Source organism: Chlorocebus sabaeus, chromosome 22 (genome assembly GCF_047675955.1).
Source record: "Chlorocebus sabaeus isolate Y175 chromosome 22, mChlSab1.0.hap1, whole genome shotgun sequence".
Classification (NCBI taxonomy): Eukaryota; Metazoa; Chordata; class Mammalia; order Primates; family Cercopithecidae; genus Chlorocebus; species Chlorocebus sabaeus.
The window spans coordinates 34,152,178-34,176,092 of record NC_132925.1 but is presented as its reverse complement, the minus strand read 5'-3'; the positions used below and the strand labels follow the sequence as shown (position 1 = coordinate 34,176,092).

The window sequence follows — 23,915 nt, the reverse complement described above, 5'->3', positions numbered from 1 at the left end:
AAACTTTATAATCTCTACTGCTAATACTTTCTAGTAGAGGTCTGTATATTAGATCCTTGCTTTGCTATATGCTTTCATGTCATGAACCTACATGCTTTGAATATAGCATACTCAGGACATCCATAATATACAGTTTTGTTTACACCCTCAAGATACGCCTTCCTCCATGATAACTACCATGTAATGACTAGCTGTGTACTTTATATATGTTTGCTCATGTCATCCTTAAGACAACCCTACGGAACCAATATCATCACCTTTTACAGAAAGGAAAACTGAGGCTCTCAGAGTAGCTGTGACTTTTGCAGTGTTGTATATAAATGTGTGTTTGCCCCAAAGCTCTTGTTCTTTTTTCTCCGTTCACCAACGCACATTTACTAAGCACTCCACCGCTTTCTTCTGGGTTCTTGCCTATCAGGTACTTTGGGGCTTGCCAAAGGATCTGCCATTATCAAAATCACTGATTCCTTCCCCCTTTCCAAATCAATCGACTGTGGTCCATGTGTTTTAGGCATGGCATAGCAGCCATTGTTGAAGAGGTTGGTGTGCAAATAAATTACTCTGGCTATGACTTCTCTCAGATTAGTTGTCTTTGAGTGGGCTCCCAGGTGCCTGACATTTCTTTCGGTTTTCTTCTTTCTCCCTAAGTAGCAACGTTGTTGCTGAAGCATGACTGAGAGATGGTTTTCGCTTTCATACACACCCTGAGTCTTGTTTTAGGGCAAGAAACTTAATCTCTCCAGTAACATCTGATGGCACTGTTCTCTTCATAAACACCTCTTTTGCCATTTAAAAACTAGACCTTCAGTTACCCATTGTCAAAAGGGAATCCTTACTGGACATGATCATATGTGTCCTCAAAAAGATACCATCACTTTCGTGGGCAGGAAAGATAGTTTCCCCTTTTTAGTAGCTCATTTTCAATTGAAATATATCGGAAGAGTTGTACACACCTACTTCTCCAGGTGGAAAATCTCATCAGTGCTTTAAAACTACATAGTATGCTGAAAGACTCAATCTCTTTCACCCACAATGTGCCTATATTATAGAAGTGAGATGTATGAGAAAAACCACATATTCTCACATGGTGATATATAGCAGATGATGTTCATAGAGCGAATTGTAAATTCAGGGTGAGGTCTTTGTAGATCAATCCACTAGCCTTCATTAGCTTGAAAATGTGACACAAGTTATATCTTGCTGAGACGAGGCCTCTACAATATTATATTTTTCTGCTTTTCTCCAAGAATGAATTAAAGACTTAAATCCCTTTTTCCTAGCATTCAAAATGGTCTCTGTCTCTCTGTGTATGTGTGTGTATATATATACGTGTGTGTATATATACACACACATACATAAACACATATATAAAGTGGAAATATATTTATATATGTAATTATATTTCCATTTGGCTTTTTAAACATTTTGAAAAATTGGAGGTTTGTACACTAACTATATATATAGGTGGAGTAATCTTATTTGGGAGGCAAGGGTGATTTTCATACCTGTTGGGCCAGATCTTCAAAGAATACTCTAGGTTAGCTGGTGTGATGGAAAGAGCACTGGCCTGGTGGGCTCCTGGAGTCTTGGTGTCTAGTGTCGACTCTGGGCCTCAGTTTCCTCTCTGCTAAATCGCGAGGGGCAGAGATTGATCTCTGGGGCTTTTTCTAGCTCTGTATTCTCTGGGTCTGCAAATCGCCTTCAGTGTCTGCCATAGTCTGCCTTGCCAGCTCTGTTTGTCACAAAGATTAATCCATTTTAACTGTACCTTGGAGTGCACCCGGGAGAGGAGGATGGATGGATTGTTTTGCACCTAATATTGCATCAGAACTTTTGCCTTTTTAGATGAGATCGTGCCGTGCCTAAAATCTGTCTGCCTATCTGCCCACTGACTTTGTCTGTGCTGATCTCTTGCCACGGTGCCTCTTCTTCCAGCATCCATCTCCCTCCAAGATCTAGATTCGGCATCCGACTGTACCTGTCTTGTTCTCTGCAGCATCTGTCTGCTACACTCCTAGACCATCGTTAATAAACTTTCATACATTACACGAAAACCCCTAATATGCTGGCACCTGCACATAAATATCTATGGTTCATAAAACTAGGGGAGAAAACTCCATTTTTTAAAGACCTCTATCTAGTGCCATTTGTATTTGCACTTTTTGTTTAGTTGTAAGTTTTAATAGTTCCCCCTTTGAGGATTTGTCAGTACGAGCAGTATTGCTTATCAGAACACACCAACAGTCTTTTTGTAATATTCGCTTTTCCCCTTTGGTTCAGCCGAGCCTGCTGACAGATCATTCAAATTCAATTGTTTTATGTCTAAGCCGAACAGCTAATTAAAGTAGGGATGATTAACCTGACTGGCAGTGCCGCTCTCCCTCTCGCGCTCTCTCTCCTTCTCCTTTTCTCTCTCTCTCCCTCCTGTTCCAATCAGTCTTTTTCTCACACACTCTCTCTCTCCCCGTCTCTCCTCTCTCTCCCTCTCTCTGCCTCTCTCTCCCTCTCTCTCTCTCTTCCCCCTCTCTCTTCCTCTCTCTCTCTCAGTCTCTCTCTCCCTCCCTCGGTTGGTGTCTCTCTCTCTCTCTCTCTCTCTCTCTCTCTCTCTCTCTGTCTCTTGCTCTACTGTTTTTTTTTCCTCTCTCTCTCTCCTAAACGTGGTCTGCTTGCTGATGGCAGAATGGCACTCGGAGATTTGTGCATTGTGTCTGGTTTCCTACGGGCAGGCTGACCCAGTGCCTCCAGGGACTTATCAATAGACCACTCAGAAGAGACACAGACAGGAGAGAGGAGGAGGGGTGGGGGGAGAGAGAGAGAATCAATATCAAGAATAGAAGGAGCTCCGAAGCCATTTTTTTTTTAAAGAAGTATCGGGACTTGGGAGAGGGTGACAAAGAAGGTTTTTCAAAGAGGCAGTGGAGGAGGTTCTAATAAATTTGGAAGGAAACAGTTCCCTGTCTTGGGAAAAGGAGAACTCCTGACTGATTAGCATTCACACCAGGTATGAGATGTTCGCTACCCCTTATCACTGTGTCGCAACCGAGATGGAAAAGCCTTTTTTTTTTTTTTTAGGAGACCGAGGGAGCATGTATTTTGCTGTGTTTGTTGTTGGGGGGTAAGAGGGGCGGCGTGAGAAGCTGTGGGCATTTGTGTATGAGAGCAGAAAGAATGGAAGCAGTACAACGGGGGGTGGGAAAGAGTATGGAGTATGTTACTGTCTTCCCTGTCTTTGTGCACCCCTGGGGGGTTACCCAAGTTCATTTCTAGCAGGTGGATTTAGACGGGAGTTACTTAACGCTTGACCGCCAGTTTTGAAAAAAAAAGAAAAAGAAAAAAACGCTGCTTCCTATGTCTATTAAAGGAAGCTCCAATTTCTCTCTCTCTCTCTCTCTCCCTTCTCTTTTCCTCTCCTTTCCTCTCTCTCTTCCTCTCTCTCTTCCTCTCTCTCTGCCCCCCCCATTCCCTCTTCCCCTCTCTCCCTCTCCCTCTCTCTTCTTTTTTTCCTCTTCTAACCAGACAGCGGGAGGGTTTCTGGCTCCCAGCCAGCCCAAAAGCCTCTAAGTGTTTTGCACTTGTTTCAGGGAGTAGCTGCCCGGGGATTTTTCAGCATTTTCACTAGAGAACAAAGAGTTCTTTACAAAGGGAAGGGTGCGGGGGGGGGCGAGTGGGGGGAGTGAGCTTAATGTCTGATATATGTTTTTCTATTTTTATTAGTTTTTCGCCTAAAAAGAAAGAGACAGGAACAGAACATTCACTCTATAAAGACACAAAGACATTCAAAAGAAATCCAGTTATCTTTTCTCCCCATCATCCCAATATATATATATATGTGTTCATGAAAAAATTAAAAAGAAAAAGACTAATTAAGTTGCATATGTTGCTCTTTTCTTCTCTTTTAATCTTTCCAAATCCAACTGTTCTTATGCTCACTTTATGCTATTTTTTTTTTACTCACAATAAAAGTTGTTCAGGATGCATCTTCTGTTATCATCTCTTTACCCTTTCTGGGTCGCCAAAATCTTGTGGAAGAAAGAACCAAAGTCCATCAAATAATCCATTTGGTGACTAGAACATCTTCTACTTTTGCCACTTGAGTAAAAAGTTAATTATGGAATTTGGGTTCCCAAAATACCAATGGGGTACATCAGTTCATTCGATCTCACAAGTTTTTGCATCCATCTGTTTAAAAGGTACCACTTGTGTGACTTGTCAGTTATTAAGAAAAGGTAGTAAGGGAGCAGATATTTGTATTTTATTCTTGTTTCTAATTATGTAAATGACAAAACCCCCAGAGAGATTATTTGCCCCATCTATGATACACTAGTTCAAGCAAAATATAGTCTAGATGGAGATTTTGTCAACGATTCTGATTGCCACGTAGCTTTGTGTTCTCCATTTCAATTTTTGCCTATGCATGTATATTTTTACCATGAATTTGTGTTGTAGCAAACATTTCAGAATGCTTATCATTTTCAAATTAATGCTCCAACAAAAGAAAAAAGAAATCATATGTGAACTGTATGTGTAAAATGTAGTAAACAATTTTTCTTTTATATATGCTGTACATTTATATCTTTATGCTAATATCCTGGATTTATAAACCCAGGATAATGTTTTCTTTCTGAAAGTTCTCCTCTTAATGCATTTATATGTTGATTGTCACTTAGAAATCTTTTTAAGGTACATTATAGATACAAAACTAAACAAGGGGAACAATTCTCAAGCTGTACAAAAACCCTTAAATATATATTATATACCATTCCTAACTACAGATAACTGTTTTGCTAAGTGGAAAGCAGCTACAACAGTTGTTTCAAGAATCAGAAACTCTTTTCTTTTTTTTTCTATTAACTGAAAATAAAATCTATTTGTATCACTGGGGAGGGAAAATGTAGGGGAAAATATAGATATATACATTTTCCATAATTATAGAATACATTTATGTAACTGCTTCTTAAGGATGTAATATATATCAGGGCAGAGTTTGATGCTTCATCAAAAAACCCTCCTGGCTGGGAGGTGTGATTGCCTTATGTTTGAAGTAACTTGATAATAAGGAGTCTTTTCGGGAAACCTTACTATGTATGTGTTGCCTCAGTCATGACCCTCAGAGAAAAAACAAGTACTAGGTGGCCAGTGTTAGCACTTGAACTCGCTGAAAGATATTAGAACTAAGGGAACTTTTGGCAAATCCAGAATTTTCCAGGGTAACTCACTTCTTACAGTTACATGTTTTCTTTAGGAAAATTCTTGAATTGCTTTCAGAGTTTTCTGTATTTTTGTAGAATTTTTTAATGCTTTTAATAGTTCCTAAGGAGAAAAATACTTTTAAAAAGAATGTCATCCAGATAAGAGAAACTCAGTCTTTAAAAAGTTTTATGTTGAAGGCAAGAGTTGTTTTGTTTTTGTTTTTGTTTTTTTCCTTTTTGCTTGTATTTTATTTTTTTCCCCCGAATTCTTTTGTTGCTGTGGGCTGTTGTCCCTGCATTTTTAATTTTTCATTTGGTTCCCCCCTCCCCACTTTTTTTTCTTTTTTCTTTCTCCTTTTGGTCTGTTTTTGATGTGACCAAGGGGGTCTTTGAAAGGAGCAGAGGGACTAGGAGAAGAGGCTGTTACTGAAAGCTGCACTAGCTCTTCTTGATCCCAACTCAGGCAGCTCCTATCAGCTAGTTGTGCCGCCAAGAGTACAGTGACAGGTGATAGCTGTCATTCTGGGATTCTTCGTGGATCTGACCTGAGAGTAACACATTCACAGTCGAGGAGAAAAGGGGAAAAAAATAGAGGAGGAGGAAAGAAAAGCTCTTTGAGCTGGAATACACTGGCCCTTTCTTCCTGTAGGCAATCCGCTCCAGTTCTTGGCGACGTGTCCTGCACTATCAGATATCATATGACTTTTTATTTAGATTCCTTTTCGGAGAATGGCCTGTTAGGACTCTGTTTGTTTTCTTTTATTTAATTTCCTTCTCCCCTCACCCACTAGTTTTGCGTATCTGTGTGTGTCAGAGCGTGTGTGCGCGCATGCATATGTGTGTGCAATTTTTATCTTTGTTTTTGTTCTGTTGATCTGATGCTTTATTTAAAGACAAAGCTTTAATTATTTCAGTATACTGGTTTAATTATTTGCCAAAAAGAAACCTCATTCTAGGCTTTTTGGGGGGTCCATTTTTAAACACATCCATTAACACATGAGGCTGGAGATCCTAAATGCTTGTTGGTCTGCGCTTGGCCCACTCCCTCACCTTAATTTAACCCTCCCCTTCATCAGCATGCAGGGCAGTATAAGTTAGGAAACACCTGTGCTGAGTTGAGAGCGAAATAAAAGTAGAAGCAACTTCTTCAAATTTGCAATCCTAGTTTCACTTTAATAAACTTTTTTTAATCATTGATTTTTTTTTTTTTTTTTTTTTTTTTTTTGGCACCCTCTGTTAAGCTTGAAAGCATCAGAGATAGTGAACGATGTGTCTGTGGAGCTTTTGTGAGGCCAGCTGAGCACCCTTGGAAAGTAGAGCAGGAGCTGAAATTCATTCAGAGACTTAAGAATTAAGTACGAGATTTAAATAAGATCTGTGAGATCTGCGAGCTGTTCAGGGTTTGGTGATAGATGGTAAAATGGAATGCTTAGGGATATTCAAGGAGGAGAAAGAAATTTCCAACCAGGAACGAAACAAACAGGCATTTCTACTGCAATTCGTACTTTAAAAACCTTATTTTATCAAATTTTTATTTTATATATCTCAAAATTTAATCAGTTGTTATGATTGCCTTCTTTTCCATGCTTGCTATGAAAAACAGATGAATTGTGCTGATATTATTACTGGGTTTCTCCTAAATTTCTGTTGTATTTCTTTTTCAGTTTTAAAGAGTTCTGATTTTAGTTAGCAAAAGAAAAATAAAACTTCTCTAGGTATGCATATGGTTGTATACACATTATTCTTATCTATACATAATATATCCTGTTTATATCAGGATATAATTTTTGTATAGTTACATGCAAGACTGCCTTGAAAGTTCAGATGACCATTACATTCTTTAAACCCATAGTTTTTAGTTTCTTGTTAGTTTCTCTGAAATTGTTTTTTACAGACCTTAAATTTGCAATGCCCTATCATAGGCAGAGGTGAATTTTGTTGAAACTTGGAGAAAAATTTATTCCACCCCTTTAAGCATACCCAAAAGGGAAGAGAGAACTATTTTTCGTTCAACAAAAAATTTTAAAAGCCTTTTTTCCTTCAGCGGAAAACTCCAAAACAGCTTTGTCTCAGAACGTTAAACTTGGCATGGATAAAAAAATGTGAGTTTTGCTTTGTTTGAGGAAATTTGTTTTTGAAACAACAATGTTATAAATATTTTTAAATTGCCTGCTGAGCATGCGCTGTATCTGACTTTATTCATAGTTTTAAACACACACCAAAGTGCAGTCTTCTGAATGGCCACAGGTAAGGCTGTTGATTTGTGTGATCTTTCGCAGAGGCACTTTCTGTGGGTCCGTTCAGTTTTCCAGAAGGGAAAAAGGCGAGAGCTGAGTTTAGACCTGGACACCTTTCTAAGTATCATAGGCAAAAGCAAATTGCCCCATTAAGGCTTGCACATTACACTTAGGGTAAGTACTATTCAACTTTCCTTTTTATAGGAGTTGCCTGCCTTAACTTTTCAGCTTAATACTAGCAGCGTAAATTAAGAAAAAAAATTAACTCAATGAGGTATTTCACTGAAATAGAAAATTTGCAGATTTTAAAGGGTATCTATTGTGCATAAATTTGGGGATACGAGAATTTGCCAGTGAAATGATAGCAGCTCTGTGCTTACAGAGCAAAGATGTGCTAGTCTGAACATGCCTGATCTCATCTGGAATTGAAAGCTAAATCTAGGTGGGCCTGTAATAATACCAGAAAATGAACACATGTGTCTTTTGTGCAACCCTTTTTTTTTTTTTTTTTTTTTTTTTTTTTTTTTTTTTTTTTTTTTAAAAAAGCTAGGCTTCCAAAGGGAATGACAAAGAAGCAGGTTCTCCTCTTGCTTAATAAGTAGTCATACTTTGCCTCTGGAGATATGTATTTCCAGTTGTTTTAGTTGTTTTGTTTTGTTGTTGTCATCACTATCGAAGAATATTCTTGCCTGTCAGTGATTATTAACACTTTCCGTTTTTCAGAATGCTTTAACTCTGTTTGATGTTTCCTCACTTGGTTACCTTTCTCAAGTCTGCGATGACCCTCTCAGGCTTTGCAATTCTTATCGATTCTTACCAGAATATACTTACTCATTAGCTGTTTTGTTATAGTTATGGTGGAGATAATCTTGTTTTTCAGGCCTTTATAACTACCCAAACCAATTACCTTTTGAGGTGAAATTTCTCATAGTTATCCTTGACACAGAACTGAACTTGTCTTGAAAAGGCTTGAAGAAAATCCAATTAGCCGTTTTTTGAAAACTGAATATTCTAATAAATGCAAATGAATTATTTTACAAAATACTTATTGATGTGCAATACTTTTCTAATCTGTTTTTCTTTTCGTGCTTTAAAACAGAACCTGAAAATGTGTTAAAAAGAAAGAAAGAAAAAGAAACCTGCCAGGTTAATGCTGATATTTTAAACACCCAATTTAAAATAATTCTCAAAGTTTGAATTTCTTTGCAACATATTACCTTTCAGTGTCAGTCAGTAATACCTGTGCAGGTATATATATACATTCACACCCACAGGAAAACATGAGTCCACTTTACACTTACATTAATTCTATTTTAATCTACAAGAGAAAAGGTTAGCGTTACTGTAAAACTTTTGTTAATTCATTATATTTTATTTTTCTGTAATAAAAAAATTCACTGAAATTGCTTTTATCCAGTTATATATATACTTAACACCTATTTATAGTCAAATATTTTATCTTAATTTATAAAGTATTTTTGTAAGTCTTATACGCTGCTGAATTTTATGCACCTATGTGAACGTTTTAAGTTTTTTCTGATACAGTTTGCTTTGTTCCAAATCTGTTAACTATGTCAGAAGTTTTTTTCTTTCCCAATCTAGAAAGAGTATGGCCACCTTTTCCTATATATGATATCTGTATGTCTTCAGTATTCTGAAGAAGAGACTTTTTAACCTGCAATCTCTTGGAAAGCTTTCAAACAAGTGGGAGAAGTAATCTTTACTTTGCTTCTCCTTGATCCATCTGTTTGCCCTCACTGTACGGCCCGTCACTACCAGCAACCCTGAAAAAAACAACAATAATAAATATGATATGATAATTTTTCTGATCACAGAACCAGGAAATACCAAAGAAAATTGTGGCATATGTAGGAAAATGCCAAGAGCTTCTCCAGTAAGATCAGCTGTTTTTATACTTTTTTTTCCCCTTGAATTTTGTTTGTGACTTTTTTGGCTTGCTGAAGCACATCCCCGTAATCTTACGAAGCCACAGCAAATCCCCAATGCCACAACAATACTGTGCAGCCGGGGAGAGGCCAGAAGAGCTGATCCTGGGTGGCTGCAGGCTTCCCCAGCAGCGGTGGAGGCAGGAGGAGTAAGTAGGCTACTCTTCTTTTCACTTCTTACCTAGGCTGCCCAACCTGCCAGGTAGAGATTTTCTTTCTGGAGCTTTCTCTTCAACTGTCTGAGGCATTTCCTTCAACAACCAATGACTTTCTACCTCCAAGAGATGGTTCATATAGCAAAACATCCATTTTTATTTTATATTGCAACATGGAAAGCTTTGAAAATCGGAAGGGCAAAGGAAAGGGGGCTCAGGGTATCTGAGAAATATCCAAAATGGCATTAGGCTCAAAGCTGTTTTTTGTGGTTGCTCAGGTCTATAACTTTTCTGTTCTCTCCAGAGCCTCTAAGTGGTTGAAAGTAGTGAATGGGATAACTATAGGGTACACACTATGATCTAACTGATTCAGTAGATGGAGCTCTTCTCCTTAAGTCTGTATTTAAATTAACGTCCCACTCTAGTTTGTGGGGCTCTCTTTTAAGGTGTGTCATACTACACACATAAAATTGAGGCCTGCATAGCTAGAGAAGAGATTTCCTGGCGCTTTTCGAGAGACATGAAGCATTTGTTCTGAAATGCAAACAGTGCAGAGGAGCACAAGGGTGGGGTGGGAAGGGAAATGGAGTTTACCTATCTGAATTTCTCCCTGTGTTTGTTGATATTCTTAAGTGTGATTTTAAATCCTAGCAGTTATTGTGGAATACACTTATTCATTAGCTAATTTGTAAATGTAGAAAAATATATTGCACGTGCAGGATTTTGGGGATATTTATTGCAGATCTTCCACGCTATCCGAACTGTGCAGAACTCCTTTCATTTGATTCTGCAAAAGCATCTTAATACTGTAATGCAGTTGTTTCATCTAATTAGTCCAGAGAACCTGAATAAAATGTTACAAGTTCTGAATTGTGACAGCGCAATGAAGGGCAAAGTAGGTGTGTTAGTAAGGTGCCTTTGTGGAAGCCAAAATATTTTCAGCAATAACTGAAATTAGATTTCCAGTATCTGTTTTAATGGGGGAAGAGCTACTTGTTTATTTCTTTTTAAATTAATTGAAATGAATAATTGCCACAAAATTTTTGTCAGTGTTACATTGTTTTGGGTACCAATAGAATAAGTTTGATTATGTCTCTTCCTCGTACCAAGTGCAGAAATATATGTAAACTGTATGTAATAAATTATCTTCCTTAGTGGAATGTCTTCTCACAGATTGGAGATATTACTGAATATCTCTTGTTAAATCTTGATAAGATCATTTGGCCAAAGTAGAAATGGTCTTGGCTTTAGTACCAAAAGAAATAGAATTTTTAAAAGACTTGGATTTCCTTTGCATACCACGTGTCTGAGTTTGATACAGTCCAGGAAAATAGAGAGGATGAGACGAAATTATTCCTAAGCAGCCGCCGTAGGCCAAATACTGAAACAGTGCCAACCTGGACCAATCAGGCCGGCTTCTCAGAAGATACATGCTTTTGTCAAACACTTACATGAAGAAAGAGAGAGAGGAAGTTCGTGAAACTGTATTCGTATGAATATTCTTCACTGATTTCAATAAAGTCCATGGTAATAAATGCAATGATTTTTATTCTTTTGTAAAGCAGAAAATCTGAGTTTTTCTGGGCAGCTAAGGATCTCTAAATGTTGTACTGTGACATCTTTTAAACAAAACTATTCTTTCAAATTTAAGCAAGTGAAAAACTTCTCACAAAGAGCAAAGAGTAAAATTGATGGAAACTCAGAATCAATTCCAAACCCATTTCTGGCATGATGAGAATAACATTTGTGCTGTGTTTAAAGTAGTTTAAAACAAGAAAATGATAAAATGATCAATATACTTAAAGCCAAAAATAACCAGGAGAGAACAATCTGTAATCCATTCTCAGTCCTGAAACCCTACACTACTTATTGAACATGAAAATAAACAACTATATCTTTTATAAGGTGGCACTGCAAACCTTATGACATATAAACAGCAATGATGAGATGCCAAACTTTCAACCCTTTATTTAAGCTATGTGTTTAGAATTTAGTTGGGCAAAAATTCCTGGACTTTAAACTATTATACATTTATTTATTTCTACATACCATGACCATAAAAAGAACAAACATTAAGGAATATACAGATTGTCACAGTGAACTACATTGCCACCTTACAGTTTATGTAATCTGTTTATTTTAAAAAGAGAAAAGGTTTTAACTACAGCAAAAGAATATTTAAGGTTAGAAAGTCAGTTAATTGCTCAATGTAGAACAGATTTAATATTTCTTTAAAAATACCTCGACTCCTGACTAATTTATTAAATTCAACACATACGTAAATAGAAATCATACATATTTTATGCTTATTGCTTTAATGGATTGTTTTAAAAGACTAACTTGACACTAATAAATTTTGAACCTGTGGATTCAAGGTCAGTGAAATGCTGCTGTCCAAGTTTACAGAATTCTCTCTAGACTTAAGATTTTGCTCTAATAAATTTCTTACCAATTTTTCAGAGTCACTTGACTGGGTAGGTATTTATTGGTCAGATAAAATAAAATTGTCCATCTAGATTTTTTAAATTCTAGCTGAAGAACTTAAAATAACAACAAATTGCACAGGCAAATAGTTTCATTGAACTGAGGTGCTGTAGGAATGATGATAATTCTAATGAGCACTGTGACGAATGTAACTACAATGAAGCACGTTTGATTACATCAGTAAGAGTGAACTCAATGGGCAAGGTCAGAAGGGTGAGACATAGAAGTCATGACAGAGTGAGGGCTAATGATTAAAGTTATGGGAGCTATTTAAAGTCTATAGCTGGGTGCAAAATTAACAGATATGGAAAGTAGGAGTCAATCAATTCCAAAAATGGACAGTACTTTTTCCTATAGGATATAATTAACTGTATAATTTACTGCTGCAGGGATTTATAACAACATCATAAGCTTTGGTTGTCCAGTGTGATAGTAGTTGTAAAGAGCTGTTATGCACATCTGCTTAAAGATTTATATAAGTGTAATTGTAACAGCAACTTGTTATGCTATTGTTTGAAGTTGAAAAGCTCTGCTTTAAGTGTCGACAAAGCAAATGTCAGCATCATAGAATCGTAATCACTGTATCTTGGAGCTTGAAGGAGCTTTAGATATCTCAATATGGGTGAGTGGGTTAACCAACTCTTCAGAAAGGAATATTGGAATATCTGGTCAAGGACCATGTAGAATTTGAAAATACATATATATTACAATGGTTTATATTTAGAAAACAAAATTTACAAGAAAAACTTAACAAAATAGAGAAAGTAAATCTCTACAAAATTATCTGAACTAATGGTACTGTATATTATATTCTGTGAACCAGGAATTTTAAATAGGGAAGAGTAGCAAGATCTATATTAAAACGAGGTTTTATTTTTATCCAAAAAAATTGGTGAGGGAGTTGTCCAACAGATTAAGAAATGATATTCAGGCTTAAACTACTCATGTTGCCAATAAGAAAACTTAAGAGAGAACTTAAGAAAACTTAAACAGAGAAGAGATAAAATCTTTTCAAGATGAGCAAGGCAAAACTGGGACCAGAACTCAAGTTTTGTAGCTCACGTTTTCTTGATGTACTCCTATGCCAAAAGACTGACCACTGAAACTAATTTATAAAAATAAAAAGTAAGTGATATCCCACTTTGAAGAAGTGGAAGAAACCAGACCCTCAGGGTTTCTATTTCTGTGCCAGTAACCTCACCTCAGATGTGGCAGGGACAAATATGTGTGATGAGGATAAGGCATTCTGAGGAATGAAACAGAATGCACCCAGATGCATGGACTCCCTAGAGACGCTGGAGTTAACACTGCTGCCCAGACCTCCATAGTCTTGTATCTCACCTTTTTTCTCCCTCTATCCCCACCAAAAAATAAATAACAAGAAAAGAAAACTTCTGAGAAATTGTAGTCAGAAGATCTTTTGGAAAGAAGTATTTCTTTGTAGAAATTTTCCTGTACAGATTGGTATATTTTACTATCTTATCAAAGTATGAGTTCTGATGAGACATTGATGATTCAACAGGTTTATGAACATTACAAACTGGACTAATCCTTGTTTCCTAAGCACACGCATTTTCCCATCCATATTCTTTTTCCTCTAGTATTCCCAAATAGAAACACATTCTGCCTTCTTTATTTCTACAACACTTTGTATCTTTTAATGACCCCTGTCGTATTTCATTTTATATGCAAGCCATTTATGTATTTATTTGTAATGTAAGGAACAGGTCTACATAATTTAGGCAATGTACTGAATTTTATGGGGCCTCACTTTCCACATCTGTAAGGAGAAAAATGACATCTGCCTTCCTGGGATACTGTAAGAGTTCCATGAAATGTAGTATGTAAAGTGCTGAGCAGAATGACTCGTACAAGGTTATCACTCAGCATTGCTGTTAGTGTTCCTGCTGCTATTACTTATTAATATTCCCCTGCCTCTGGTTCCTTCCCATTTATATACTTCTCAAGGTCATAGATTGACCTAATTCATTATCTCCTCATGCAATGAACACAATGATTTTTACGTAACAGGAACCTAATAAAAATATATTGAATCTTTTTATAAAAGTCCATATTGGACCTATTATTTCCCTACAAAGATCCTTATAATCCTGTCCTGGAAGTTTAAAATAGTGGTGGTCATGGCCATTGCCTGACCCACGTACATTGTAAAATACAGTAGTGTTGCTTGCTGTGGACTGTGGGAGCCACATGATTTTTCAGGTTCCCCACAGACCCCCAACCGCTTAAGGTTGCTCTTTGCGGCGTCTCCAGAAGTGTCAGCTTATTTTTCTGGTTCATGTGATTAATGAGCTTGTTATACCTCTGTCTGTAGCCTAAACTAGAAACTTTCACTTTGGAGAGCAGGTCAAGATATCGAATTTAATTTTGGTTGCATCTGTTATAAGCCAATTGTGTATTCATTACATTTATAGATTCCCTCTTCAGCCATATATTTTCATGACTGTTGAGAGCACCTGAATCTGTGTTGAATGTCCTTAGATTTTACTTTGGAGACCTGAAAATGAGACAGTGAGATCTTTTTGATAGCTAGCTGTCATCTTTGGCATTTTCTTCCCTTTAGTGTGTAATCTGGTCTAAATTTGAAGAAGGGGGCAAGTATAGCATTTTTATCTAGCTTGAATATGGCATCGTAATTCTATATTAATGAGGTCAATGGTAAATACAGTTCAGCTACACATTTCTCTTTTTCCAGACATACAAACACATTCTGTGGAAATAGAAAATGTCTAAAAAATGGAAATGATAAAATAACTTGCAACATGAAAGGGTAGAGATATAGCATTAAATGTATGGGTTTAGCTGTTAGCAGAGCAACATACAAAGTGGACTCTGAGTGTGTATGGATCTTGCCAGTCCTTCAAGGTTTCAGTGAATAGCAAGAAAATGAAAAAGAGGTAGATCACATGAACACGGCAGAGGAGAGACTGACAGCAGGGTGTGCTCAAGTCAGGAGGAATGTTGCGTTTTAATCAGCCAGAAGTTCCATTTATTTGAGAATGAGCTGGTATTTGTGAGGGGAACAAGGTCACATTTAGTAGAACTGGTAATTCAATAAAGGATTTTGACTTTGCCAGAGTCATGGTGTTGGCATCAAGAGAAGAAAGTTTTGCAGATTTCTGTGTGTGCACTTGCTGTTACTGGTGTTCCTGGTGGGTGGCTGAATCATCCTGATGGCATTCAACAGGAACCAGCTGCTGAGAATATTAAAATGCAAGCATTTATTCCTCTAGAGAGACAGTAGCATCTGCAAAGTTTTCCTATCTTGATAGTACAGATAATCCCAGGGAGCATTCTCTAGTAGTTTTCACTCTCTATTCATTTATACATTTTCTTTTTATCATTAGCATTAGTATCTCAAGTTCTAAATGAAGAGAAGAGTGCCTGAGTCCTGAGTTCACAACAGGCTGTAGAGATGGATAGTTAACACTTGGCCAAGAACTTGGTATTGCTTCTTGGGCTTTACCTTGAATTGTTATCTAAAAGGGGGAAACTGACATTTCCCTCCCTTGGCCTGTCTTCAAAGCAAAGAGTCATCCATACTCCTAGTCTTCAGCGAGCTCCATCAGTGTCAATCCTGCCCTCCACAACCCCCACCAAACACAGGCTTTGGAGCTTTTCACTTTACTTACAATATTTGTAAATTTGTTGCTTTCCTTGTGTGTTTATACTTTATTTGTTTGTTTGGTTTATTTTGTTTTGTTGGTGGTGTTTTTTTGTTTTGGTTTTGGTTTGGATTTTTTGAGCTACCATCAACAGTTAGGGGAAAAGGAGTTACAAAAAGGAGGTTTGGACTCAATAATCTTCCAGGTCTTTCCGTCTCTAATATTTATGAATAATGTATTGAACTGATGGAAAAAATGTTGAATATGTTCATTATGAATTATATTCACCAGTGTGTTGCCTAGAATATAAAAGAGCAAAGCAGTTGCCACGTAAGTAGTTCCTTACAATAAATGTAGTGGTACAACAGAGCTCTGTATCCCTTCCCATTCCACTGCGCGTTGTCCCCAAACACACGCATTACGTGTCTGAGTGGCAACTGCAGACGGGGTGCTTGATGGGATGACAGCCAGCCAAGGTTCTGACGGGTACAGGGACATTCGTAGTGCAGTGGGTCTTAAACAGAAGCAGCCTTGATGAAGATTTTGATAGTGCAGTTTCCTTTAGGAGAAATCACCGAAGCCAGTTTCACATAGCAAACATTACTCAAGTGTTATCATGCTGCAGGGGTTACAGCTCCTATCAGGAGAAATGGAACTTATAATTTTGCCCCTGATTTTTAAAAAAAACAGCATGAATAACTAATTTGTCAGCAATGTTACATTCTAAGTGAGCCAGAGTGGCAGAAAATTCAGAACTATTTATTATATTTAGCTTCAAAATTCATTATATGCTTGTCTCTGTTGGTTTTTCTTCATAATTATGTTTTGTTTAGAATTTATCAAAATAAAATTGTATTTTCTAAGCATTTACCAGATGACATTGGGAAACAGTAACCAGAAGCATGACAAGAGGCAAGAAATCTTTTTAGTCACACAAATAATCGACAAAAGAGATAATAAAGAGTTAAAATAATAGCAAAATAGTTTTTCCCTGGCCAAAAAACACTGAGGCCCATTTTTTATCAAATATGTCACCATAAGTGATATGCAAATATGTGCCAAAATAGAGAAGGACCATCTAATGTCAGGGACTCACAGGGGACAGCCGTAATGTTGAGGATAGTTCCAAGTTAAAGCAGTTCAACAGGAAGGTGCACAGAAAGCTCTGGCTTTTGTCTGAGATCCCAGGAGAATAGCAGGGTGTTGATGAGCAGGTTCTGCCTCCAAAAAGCTGTTCCTTCCTGTGGTATCGCTTCAGAGCCTTCAGACTAGCTCTCGCGAGAGGAGGGTCCAAGACATCACTTGTACCAGTATCAACTTTATAGTGACATTAATTCAAATAAACTGTCCCAGCGTTATCTATCCTTTTGCCTTTCAGAAATGAGCTTTTTTTCTCCCCTTGTGCTCTCTTTAGGAGCTGAAACCCATCAAAGCCCATGAAGAGCAAGTGTAAATTTAGAGCAACCACATTTATCAATAGTTTATAATAATCTCAGAGGAGAAGCAGAGAGAGGAAGAAAGTAAGAGGGAATGAGAGAAATAGTGAAATTTTTTTCAGGAAAATTACATTACCCATTATTTAGATCAAGTCACTCAAAAGCAATAAAGGATACCCAATTCCATAGTGGTATAATGTAAGAGTGGATGTGGCAGGATTTTTTTTTCCCCCATCTCCACCCTTCCTTACAGGACAAATCGCTTAACCTATCTGTGTAATAGTGTGTTTGTCAAATAAATAGAAAACCATCTATCCTCATCTACTTCACAGCAGTATTGCTAAGGTTGATTGTGCACACATATATTAATGTATATATTGTAGCTATCTATTTACAGCAGGGGAGAATGATTTTAAAATAAATGAATCCGAGTTTTATGTGTGCATCTGTTGTGAAGGTCAGTCACTTTTTAAAAAAAAAAAAAGTAAGACCTTTTCTGCTAATTACCATTTGTTAAAACACTTGAAAATGATGACTGAGCCTACGTCACCTCTGTGAAATGGAAGGCTTTTGAAATCTAAGCATGATTATAGAGATTCAAACACATTTCCATCTACTTATGGACCCTAATGGCCTTATTCAGAGCAGTACAAACCTATTAAGCCAAATAAAAGATTAGCTTTGCCAATAGATATCTTTTTTTAAAATCCTAAATCAAGGATATAGCAATTGGTCTAGTGTCAAAGTATAATTCTGGCTGTAGGAGTGAACTGGTTCTCTATATTAGATATTTTTCTTTAATGGGACAAAGATAACTAGAAAGGACAGAATTAAGTTTCAACCTGTACAAACATCCTAGGCATCTGCCAAGCTACTGGTCTATCCATTCAAGAAGTAGGCTAAGAATATATAAAGTCCCTAAGATCATTGGAAAAGAGGCCACATTCATTTCACTTTGGACTGCTGTTATTCTTTTGATGTTGGTCTGAGCTCTTTAATTCTCTCCTTTCTTCATACATACATACATTTTTTAGACATGATGTTACTCTCCAATAGCTTTTCCCCAGGCCCATTCCAAGCATCCAGGAAAGAGAAACTTAGCTTCCATGGAGAGTGAAATCATCGCTTCAACTTAGCATAATAAGAAAGGGAGCAAGCATACTGTCAGTGGAATGAGGGAGTTTCTGCTGGACTATGACCAGATTCTCCTGTTTCCACTATTTTTTCTCAAACTGAAAAGAGTTATTGTGGTAATTCACCTGCACTTCCGAACCTCTGTGCATACACCCAAGACCTACTCAAGGTAAAGCCAGAAAGAGATTAAGAGCAGACTTTCATCCAGGGGACTCAGCTTCTTTTTAGTGACTTCTGCTTGTTTTGTTGTTGTTTTTAAATAAATTTGTGTTTTTAGAAAATATGTTTGAATTCCCAGACATTGATATCCTGGGCATCCTTAGGTTGTGACAGAAGCAGGGATTAGTGACTGTGACAAATGTCGCAGAAGCCAGTGCAGTTGCAATCTATCAAATATGTTGGCAGACCCCAGGATTTTCTGATCCTTATTGCAGAATTCAGTTGTGTCCTTACCGTAGGGAGACAGGGTTAACTGAGAGTTTTGAGAGTTGTGGTGCATGCTTTTCCATTTGGGTCTTGGTAGCTCTGGGACTGGAATACCTTGGTAAAAACAATAACTAAAACTAGGGCCAGCTTCATGGGTATACAACCTGTTAACTTGCACAAGGTCCCATGTTTGGATGGGCCCTATGCCTGGCTTAATGTACTTCTGTTGCTGTCCTGAAATTCTTAATAATTTTTGAATAAGGAGCCCTACATTTTTTTATTTTGCCTTGAGCCCCAGAAATTACAGAGCTGGTCTTGCCTAGAATTTGTCTTTCCCTAGCATACCAGTTGAACGTTTCGGTCATTTTTTCTTTTACTGAAAATGATCCCTTTTTCAGTTCCTCAAAAGTTAATTCCTCCATTAAACTCTTTGAAGATTTCTGTCCACGTAATGTGGTTCAGAAGAACTCATCTCTCCTTCTTTCCTCCAAGCACCTTGAGATGATTATGATCAAAGTGATCTTGTTTTGTAATCAGAAACGCTATAGCTGTCTCAGTCAAGTTTTTTTTTTTATTTTATTTATTTATTTATTTATTTATTTATTTATTTTGCAAGAAGTGAATACTTGGGAAAAATAGTTGTATCATAGTAGTGAGGGCTTTAGCCTTTATTGGATCATTAAAATACACTTCAGTCATTAAATTGAGGTTTTAAAATGAGCACCTAACATTAAGATTATCTTAGCCTAAGTACCTCCCAAACATCATGTGATCAAACACATCCATGTATGCTAAAAACAAGCTGATCTCTCAGCTCTGGCCCTGGGCTTCTGCCTCTCTCAGACCCCCACCAATGCCACTGCTAGCTATGTGTTCTGTGGCCTTCCCCTCATCTTCCCTTCTGCTTTCAGTTCAGATCAATCCTTTTATTCTTCTTACTCAAAACACAACTGGCGTTAGCAGGAGGCAGTTCCTCGCTTCAGTCTACTTACAGCATCTAAGGAGACTACTTCTTGCTAAGTTTTGCACATACACACTAATGCCCGCCACCACCTTGATGAGTGGGAATTACAGGATTGTAAGGCCTGGAGCAGACCCCAAAGATGGACAGGCCTGTCCATGGTGACAGTTTGTTAGGACCAAGCCTTAATCCCAAACATGTAGGCCTCCTGACTCCTAGTCAGGTATGCGTTGGATAACTCAAGGGATGTTCAACGTTCCTGAAAGATAAATTCCACATGACTGGCTCCTAAACCTGTTTTCAAGCACCCATTAGTAAAAGGAAGAGGAAAAGACAAATATATACATGTAAATACATATGTTATAGGAGCTGAGAAAAGAGTGCTGTGTAACAAGGAGCCTGACTGGCCACCTTGAGCTCTAGTTAGCCTCTTAAAGCCGATAAAATATTTCCTATGACTAATAATATCTTCAGGGCTGTTGGAAGGATCTAGAGAGATGCTCACCTAACACAAAGCCTAACTCACTTGGAAGATGAGGAAGGGTTAATTTCTTCTACCTCTTCCTCCTCTTCCTTCTTTGCCCTTACTTTCACACATTTCTTCCTCCCTCCTCTAGTAAAGGAAGGAAAACAGAAGGGATCTGATGGAGAGATAGTCTTTGTGAGTTTATAGGAGATTAAACTACCCTAACCTCAACCAAGTAGGCTGTAGTTTGCTGACCTCCTGGTGAGCAACAGCAAAACCATGGAGCAACAGAAGAGCCAAAGGCATTTTTGATAAACCATGGTATCTCTCAAGGGATTTTTTTAGTGGTTTACCAGCTCCAGACAAGGCGCTGGGCAAAAACTGCAATACAGACTGGGTTCTTTTCAGTCCTTGTCAGTCACTTCATCTTCTCATCTGCCAGCAGAGCCTAGGGTCCTTGTGTTAGTTAATCTGATTCCTTCCTTCAGCTTCCCTTGTTCCAGAATTATCCCTATCCCTCCCTCCAACTGCAGTCCAAAACTGCTTTACACTGAGATAACTCTCTTGGTGTTGGTTTGCATCTCAGAAGAAGTGTTGGAAAACTTTTTTTAACAAGGGGACTTTTCTTCTTGCAGGCTCAGAATCAGCTATGTTCTCAATGTGGCTAGACCCACCCCAACCCTTTCCTTTTTTTTTTTTTTTTTTTTTTTTAAGGGTTGAAGTCTGGCTCCGTCACCCAAGCTGGAGTATAGTGCCACAATCAGGTCTCACTGCAGCCTCAAACTTCTGTCCTTGCTGTAATCACACATGTGATGTGAACTCAGAGAAGCAAACTTTCTTCCTGGGGGAAAGAGAGGGAGGGAATATAGGTTTACATAGTAAATAAACCCACTGTGATAGCAAAGGGTCTCTCTTATGAAAATATGACACCATATTACTTTTTTGGTATGAAAATAAGTTTCTATCTTGGATAGCCAAGGCCCTAACAGGTAACATTATAAGAGTACTATAAACAAATTTAAAACCCAAATGTTTTGTGATAAGTCAGGGCTTCTACCTCCTGTGAACTCTGGGCATTTTACAAATTTGAATAATCAGTCATCTCTAGTCTCCTATTTTTACAGATGAGAATATTGAGGCTCAGATGGGACACAGGTTTTCTTCTAGGGCACCAAACTCAACAGCAGAACTGAGTTTGGGGCCCTTGGGCCTCTAGGGAGATCTGGCTTTTCTGTCTGATAATTAGGGGAACTCCTAAGAGCACCTCCATCCACCCCAGCCAGCTTTCCTTTCTTCTGGTCATTTCTCTTTAACAGTTGTTGCTCCTGCAATCATCGAAAAAAAAAATGTTAGCACAAGAATCAGAGAGGCTATGGGGCATTAGAGGAATATTAGCAACTATTGAAAAGACATTTTGACCTATTTCTGTAGTTATCAATTTAAGAGTATTTGTTGCCTGGAAATGCACCGATGGCGGGTGGGAAGTTGGATTGCACCAGCAGCCTGTTCTCAGAGGCCCTCCAGTTACAGGAGGTGGTAATTCCAGTTAATAAAAGGGTGAACTTCAAACACATTTTAACCAAATCAAATTGTAGCGGGAAATATCATATTACTGATGTTCAAGCTGACTCACAGCTGGTAACATTAGTCAGTATATAGGCCCCAAATTCTGACTTTTCAGCATTTTCAGATGAGTTTCTGGCAGTGAGAGAGTTCCCCAGGCACATTGTTATGTAGGAATAGGAGATTTTTAGCTAACATAGGAGCTAGCATAAATGAAGAATTTTTTTATTCTCGTTAGACTTTTTATAAGATTGTCAGATATTCAAATAATATGTAACCAAGCCAAACTTCAGGTTGATAGGAAATCTAGAGCCAGGAGTTTTAATTTTTTTGTTGTTTTGTTTTTTTCTGTGACATGTTGGCAAATGATAAAAGCAATTCACTCTGCTAACCAGAGATGCTGGGCAGAATTCCCCCAACACTGATTTCATGCCATGAAAAGCACATGAAGTCTGGCCTGGCAAGGCATGGTGAGGAGCACAGGCTTTGTGTCCTACTGCTCCAATTTGAATTCCAGCTTAGTCCCTACTAGCTGTGTGACCAGAGGATATTCACGTAACTTCTCTGAACCTTAGGATTCTCGTACCAAAAAAAAAAAAAAAAAATGGGCAAAATATCAATCATTCATAGTTGGTATGAAGATCAAATAGATAATATATGTAAAGAAATCCATGCATAAAGAAAAACAGTGCCAAGCGTGTACCAGGTGTTCAGAAGTGATCATTGTTATCTTCCTCCCTTTTGCTGCTATAGTGTGCAAGTATTTTTTTTTTAAGAGAAAATTATTTTCCAATAAAATGCACAGCTTTTAATATGATAATAAAAGGAAACGCTGCTGGATACTCCACAGATCAGTCTGGTCAGTCGTCTTGGAGTGAATAGCTGTTTGCCACCTCATTTTAGTCCCAGTTAAGCTTAGACTTCCCTTTATTAGCCTCTTTCCGGATCATACATACAATAGGAGACATGGGCTACATGATAAATAAAATGGCCGCCTGATAACACAGCCCCAAGTTGTATGAGCCTTGGTGAGACAGGGGATCATATGAATAGCCAGAACCCTTCATCCCTCTTCCATACCTGTCCTACTCCACCTCACTTCGAATCAGGAGAGCTGCCAGACACCTTTCTATGGGATTGCCTCCCACCTGGATTTTTTCCTAAACTTTTTCTATGTGCCTGAGTCTCCATTTTCAGAGATTAATTCTGATTTGGTTCACCTACACTTTTGATGCTCTAAAACCTTTTTATTGTGGGCAGATTGTCTCAAATACTGTATGTGAGAATGGAAAAAGAAAACGCTGCCCAAATGTAAGCACCATTGAATCAAAGAAACAGTATTTTTTCAGTTGCATTATTTAAGGATCCAGACAACCTTGAATCCTTTACAAAAGCACATCAGTAAGGCTATCCTCTCTCTTAGAAAAGATACACACACACACACACACACGCACACCAGCAGAAGGCTACTCTTCATGAGGTAAAGGACTATAGTGTCCAAGAGGAATACAAAATGAAAAAGATGTTTCTGTAGGAAGAACCCAGACCTAGAAGCCAGGACATTCAAATTCTATTTCCCACTACCGTGGGAACCTTTCTTCTTATATGGATCCTAGCATACCTGTCTCTCCCCAACTCCATTGTCACATCTAGAGAACATGGATTCCAACTCACACTCCTGAGGGGCTATCAGGAAATGTATTTGTTGCGGTTTTTTTGTTTGTTTGTTTGATTTTGTTTGTTTGTTTGAGACGGAGTCTTGCTCTGTCACCCAGGCTGGGGTGCAGTGGAGCAATTTCCGCTCACTGCAAGCTCTGCCTCCTGGGTTCACGCCATTCTCCTGCCTCAGCCTCCTGAGTGGCTGGGACAACAGGCGCCCACCACCATGCCCGGCTAATTGGCTAATTTTGGGGGTTTTTTTTGTTTTTTGTTTTTTGTTTTTGGTAGAGGCGAGGTTTCACCGTGTTAGCCAGGATGGTCTGAATCTCCTGACCTCATGATCCACCCGCCTCGGCCTCCCAAAGTGCTGGGATTACAGGCGTGAGCCACCACACCCGGCCTTTGTTGCTGTTTTGAAAGACATTTTGATACCCATACCAAGAGCATTTTGCACAGGCCAAGTATTTCCCTCATTTGAAAGGATGAAGCCCTGAATTATACTTCCCATCACTCTGGAATTGGTAAAAAACTAAACTTTTTACACTAGTATGGGAAGAAAATGGTGTTCTTAGAATGCCAACTTCTAGCAGGGTGTTAATAATCATCAAAAATATCTAGAACTAATGCAGACCC

General features: G+C 38.1%; 1 protein-coding gene across 14 annotated transcripts in view; it reads left to right on the top strand.

Moving 5' to 3' along the window:
• The window catches only part of ZBTB20 (zinc finger and BTB domain containing 20), an 830,675-nt gene that overhangs the window by 688,770 nt on the left and 117,990 nt on the right, over nucleotides 1–23,915 (top strand). Inside the window, exon 1 of one of the 14 annotated variants that reach the window (XM_007985747.3) lies at nucleotides 1,458–3,001. The exons of the other annotated variants lie outside the window; for them this stretch is intronic. The gene's annotated coding sequence lies outside the window, so the exon portion shown is untranslated. Of the gene's footprint in view, nucleotides 1–1,457; nucleotides 3,002–23,915 lie in introns of those variants that run through there. 14 annotated transcript variants of the gene reach the window in all.